This window comes from Anabrus simplex, chromosome 8 (assembly GCF_040414725.1).
Source record: "Anabrus simplex isolate iqAnaSimp1 chromosome 8, ASM4041472v1, whole genome shotgun sequence".
Classification (NCBI taxonomy): domain Eukaryota; kingdom Metazoa; phylum Arthropoda; class Insecta; order Orthoptera; family Tettigoniidae; genus Anabrus; species Anabrus simplex.
The window spans coordinates 201143687-201149686 of NC_090272.1; the positions used below are offsets into that span (position 1 = coordinate 201143687).

The 6000-nt window shown below is 41.4% G+C and overlaps 1 protein-coding gene across 1 annotated transcript in view; it reads right to left on the reverse strand.

The window, feature by feature from the left end:
* Positions 1-5241, reverse strand: part of LOC136878977 (carboxypeptidase D) — a 163445-nt gene extending 158204 nt beyond the window's left edge. Inside the window, exon 1 of the mRNA XM_068228904.1 lies at positions 5062-5241. The gene's annotated coding sequence lies outside the window, so the exon portion shown is untranslated. The remainder of the gene's footprint in view (positions 1-5061) is intronic.
* Between the last annotated feature and the right edge of the window lie 759 nt (positions 5242-6000).

A 6000-nucleotide genomic window follows, 5' to 3' on the forward strand; every position in this document is an offset into this window, starting at 1 on the left:
GACAGACTTTTCTCAAGATTCAAAATTCCTTTTTGCTTCAAAATAAATTTCAGTTATTTATGTAAATATCATAAAGTGAAGCAATAAAAGTTGTGTTCTGTAAACTTCAACCTTGGTTACAACAATTTTCATATGCGTTTGCTGGCAGGACCTAGTGTTTACAGTGCACTATGTCTTCTGGTATGGGCTAGAGCAATGTTGTTACATTCATTGATTTGCCTCAGTCTTATCCTTGGCTTTGACAATATGAAAGTGACTGCGGTATGAGTGACGCTAGTAATACCATTCCTTATGCAGCCAGTCCCTGCTATGAATGGTGTGAAAATGTTGCTCATAGGGACGAGTGAGGCATGCATTTCAGTTGGCTTGGCAGAATGATATGTAATAGCAACGTCTGGCTCGGTGAGGAAAGCAACGGGAAACTACCTCACTCCTCATTTCCCTAGTACGCCTCTTCAGTGATGCATAGGCCATCTATGACAACTGATGGTGGAGCTGTTGAATATCCAGCCAGCCTTAGGGCTGGGGGCTGAACATACACATTATTTTTTAATCTTTCTTCTCCCTATTTGTAAGGGTACCTACACAAAAATTCTGGGAGGGTGCTCGAGCGCCGTAGTACCCCCCGGAATCGGCGTCCCTGTCAGTAGCTGTGTAAATCAAGGTATTTTTAGCCTGTTTCAACCATTGTCGAAACATCTAGAAAAATCTGGTTTGGGACTTGCATAAGGTCGGAAAGAACTTCGGAGTGAAAATGTTAATCTTTTTAACTACCTTTTATATTTGTTCTATCTTGACGGGCTCAGCTATCTAACCTTGTCCACGGCAAACATGTGGGCGATACTTGTAATGCAGGCATCATGTGTTTCATCCGCAGGTGGTATTCGTGTAACTGATAACGGTACGGTGTATTGGGAAACTTTCAGTGCAGAGACATCATAGCTGTCAAGTATTTTACATTTTATCGGTAATTACTGCAAGCTCCGGCAAACCCGTATCTAATCTCTAACTTTCACAAAAAGTATTCTCAGAAACTGCTTATGTAGTAAATAGAAACTAATAGTAAGAATGGCGCTAGTTTCAAAGAACAAGTAGTTGGTTAATCATTCAAAATGTCTTGACTTTGGCGTAATGTGAAAGGAAAAACATGGTAAGGTAAGGGTTATTTTGCCCGAAGGCAGGTCCGAACTTCCGCAGAGGTGTTCCTGAGCCGGAGTTTACGTGCGGTAGGGTGGCCAGTTCCTTTCCGCTCCTCCATTCCCTTACCCCCCACCAACAGTGCGTGGCAACCCATCCAACTCCTGACCACTCCCAATGTTGCTTAACTTCGGAGACCTCACGGGATCCGGTGTTTCAACACGGCTACGGCCGTTGGCTGAAAAACATGGAATGGTGCAATAATACATCATGACCTGTCCCAACCTTACCTAGTCGTTCACAGCGAAATAGAGAAGATAACTAACATCCATTTATTTATTTATTTATTTAGCTTGTGGTGCAAGTTAAGCCGCGCACAAATTGAGTAACATTATGAAAAACAGCATTTATTTTCATTTTTCACAATTTGCTGTTTTACGTCACAACGACACAGATAGGTCTTGTAACGACGATGGGATAGGAAAGGGCTAGGAGTGGAAAAGAAGCGGCGGTGGCCTTACTTAAGGTACAGCCCCAGCATTTGCCTAGTGTGAAAATGGGAAACCACGGAAAACCATCTTCAGGGCTGCCGATAGTGGGGTTCGAACCCACTATCTCCTGGATACAAGCTCACATCTGCACGGCCTTAACCGCACGGCCGTCCGACTCGTTGGCTGAATGGTCAGCGTACTGGCCTTCGGTTCAGTGGGTCCCGGGTTCGATTCCCGGCCAGGTCGGGGATTTTAACCTTCATTGGTTAATTCCAATGGCTCGGGGGCTGGGTGTTTGTAATGTCCCCAACATCCCTACAACTCACACACCACACATAACACTATCCTCCATCACAATAACACGCAGTTACCTACACATGGCAGATGGCGCCCACCCTCATCGGAGGGTCTGCCTTACGAGGGCTGCACCCGGCTAGAAATAGCCACACGAAATAATACCGCACGGTCAACTCACCCGGTAACATATAATTTAAAAACAGAATAAATATAAAAAGTCAAGATAAAGCACAAAATAGAAATCCAGAGAGAGATTACACCAGTTTATGGACTGATGAGCCAAACAACATGTGTAATACAGAAAAATAGAAAGAAAAAATACAAACACACAGAAATATAAGTAAATACATAAATTAACAAATGAAAATTAAATTAGGATGTCTAGTTGTTGCAGCCACTGAATAGCCGTTGTTGAAGCTGTCAGAAGCTCGCTGATAGTTCCGCAGAAAGCTCTATGTGGGCGTCTGAAGGTGATGTTCACCACAGTCACAGCTTGGAAAAGGTCGAAGGCCCTAGGAATGAATCGCAGAGCCATTTTTCCATGCCCAGTGGCGCACTCTGTTTAGTGGGACCCATACACTCCGTGAAAAATAAAAACCGGATGGGGCTTCGTAGGGTCAAAGATCGACCTCCATTCATCGGGGGCCTTGGCGGACCAATCTTCATTCGAGGTTCGCCGTCCACAGTAGTTCTCTTTCATCTGCTTTTCAGCCAGCTGTAGGGGAGGGAGTCTAGAGTTCAGACGGGTTGAAGTGATTCTATGGATGTGTTGGTGAATTGGAAGTGATTTATTGGCCTGTATCCATTAATATAACTATAGAGGCGGAATAGTTTCAAGGGTGATCAGTACAGTATTGGATTTAGGCCAAGGTTATTGAATTCGGGCCGGACTGCTTTCTGTACTCCGGAGGGGTGAACAAGGTTTTCTTTGTCGCGATAGTACCTGTACGACGCGTAGGGAACTGATCAAGATAGTCATGCCACTGTAGCAGCAGACAACAGATCTGGACAGAGGAAGGATTCTAATAGATCATGCTTCTTAGTCGGAACAAATATTCATTTCACATGCACCGCGCGTGATATTTTCATTGTCTGGAGGTGATTTTGCGTAGCTAATTTATACGGAGATCACTCGCTTGCTGAAGATTAATCGAATACCGGAAGGTGGTAAGATTATTACTTGTATCTTATGTTGAATTGTTAGTCATAGGATGCATTGGCTTCCTTATTATTCTTTCAAGCCACATGTTCCTGTTTGGTGTTTTCTCATATCGGGAGTAGCCGTACCTCCTCTCAACTACGCCGAAGTAATAATGTAATCATCCTGTTTACTCTAGAACTAGACCAAGAGAGAGCCTATACACTTATATTGCTTTAGAGATCGATTGAAAGATGGAAAGGAAGAAGTTCTCTGCAGAACGATTGCGTACGTATTCATTGGTATCCGGATGTACTTCCGTTTAATTTATAACAAACGTTGCTTCCATGTTACTGCAATTTCCTAATAGTATTTTGTTTGTACTTTAGCTTTATCGCCTTTCGAGGATCCGTGGAAGAGTATAGACCTCCAGATATCAAGAACGCAAGTTCAAAGCCCGTAGAGGTTATCGTATATTAAAAGGAGGGAAAAAGTCCATATGGCACTTCATGCGTACAATGTTGTCGTCATTTAAACGAACGCTTGTGACGCATTATTATTATTATTAAGTTACGAAAGGTTTGACTCATAGGCTGAATGGTCAGCGTTGAGGCCTTCGGTTCAGAGGGTCCCGATATCGATTCCTGGGCGGGTCGGGGATTTTCATCGCGTCTGATTAATTCTCCTGGCTCGGGGACTAGGTGTTTGTGTTTGCCCTAACACTTTCCTCTTCATATTCAGGGAATGCACTACCAACCACCAGAGAAACACGCAGTAGTGATTACATCCCTCCATATAGAATTGGCGTCAGGAAGGGCATCCGAACGTAAAACAGGGCCAAATCCATATGTGCGACACAGTTCACATCCGCGACCCCACATATGTGTGAAAAAGCGGTAGAATAATAATAATAATAATAATAATAATAATAATAATAATAATAATAATAATAATAATAATAATAATAATAATAATAATAATAATAATAATAATAATAATAATAATAGCAATTGCGAGGAAGTAGCAATCCGGAAAAGAGTGAGACAAGGATGCAGTTTGTCTCGTCTCCTTTTCCATGTTTATATAGAAGGGGCGGTAAAATAATCAAATATAAATTCGGAAAAGAAATCAAAATCCAAGGAGAGGAGATCAAAATTCTGAGATTTACTTACGGTATTGTTATTTTATCTGAGTCTGAAGAAGATATGTGGACATTTCTGAATGGTATGAATACATTTCCTAATCTAATATTGACGCAAGTGCGATAACAGGTATAACTTTAAAACAATATTCTCTCACCCATGGGTCCCCCTGTGGGTGGGGGCGATAGAATAACACCCACGGTATCCCCTGCCTGTCGTAAGAGGCGACTAAAAGGGGCCCCAAGGGCTCTGTACTTTGGAGCGTGTGTTTGCGACCACGGGGCCCTCAGCTGAGTCCTGGCATTGCGTCCACTTACTTGTGCCAGGCTCCTCACTTTCATCTATCCTATCCGACCTCCCTTGGTCAACTCTTGTTCTTTTCAGGCCCCTGCGGTATTACGTATGGAGACCTAGGGACTCTTTTATTTTCATGCCCTTCGTGGCCCTTGTCTTCCTTTGGCCGATATCTTCATTTTTGGGAGTGTCGGATTCCTTCCATTTTCCCTCTGATTAGTATTATATAGATGGTTGCCTAGTTGTACTTCCTCTTAAAACAATAATCACCACCACCACCACCACTCACCCATGGGTAACTAATGTAGATATCGAGCTCGATTATTATTATTATTATTATTATTATTATTATTATTATTATTATTATTATTATTATTATTATTATTATTATTATTATTATTATTATTGCTTGTATGTATGGCCTGAAGTGTTACATCATGTATTATTTGTATTATTATTACGATATGATCATATTGTGTGTGAGGTTATGAAACATGTGTTGTACATAGACATTGATATTAGTTCCGTTAATGTAAATACTTCTAGATTAATTTATTCTTACCTGTATAATTTGTAATCCATAATTGGGAAACGCACTGTAACTTCCAGAATGGTATAGGCACGAGTACAATGGAGAATATTCTGTACATTGTATTCTGTGTATTCATGCACTCTAGAATTTTCATGAAGATATTGTAATGTAACTTTCTAGAAGTCTGGCCAGGCACATATCTTGACGGTAAAAGTGACAGTTGTTGGACGAGTTGTGGTTTGGAATTTATTGGAAGAGAGTTATTGTTTAACAGCACGTGACTGACATGCTGAGCCAGGCAGTCTCCATGTTGAATTGATCGGTAGTCATCTGTTTTATCTGTGTTTCAAAGTGTCACCTCTATGGTATTCGGTGTCAGTTGTCAACTGTTAGAGATGGCGGCTTTGTTGATATCCTTCAAGTGAAGTGTTTTTGTTATGTGATACGGCGATTAAGCGTATGTGTATATTAATTTGTGAATATCTGTAAATAAAATTCATTGTACCAAGAGACAGCATCTTGTGTGCGTCTGTGTGGATACGTTAATATCTCCTGCATTATGTGACTTGTTCGGCTGCACTACATTTCTTTGGTTTTGGATTTATTTTCATTTTGTACTCCTAACCCAAGACTGTCATATCATTTAGTAGTTTCTCGAGATCTTCTGCAGACTGAGATAAGATAAGAATATCATCGGCAATTCTCAGAGTTTCGATTTCCTTTCCCTCGATAATACTAATCTTTTTATTCTTTTACGGTTTTTCTTTTTCCGCACCTTTAGGGTCGCGGGTGCGAACTGTGTACCACATGGGGATTTAGCCCCGTTTTACGGACGAATGCCCTTTCTGATGCCAACGCAATGTGGAGGGATATAATTACTATTGCGTATATCTGTGTGGTGTGTTGTCTGAATATGAAGAGGAGAGTGTTGCGACACACACAAATACCCAGTCCCCTAGCTAGAAGAAT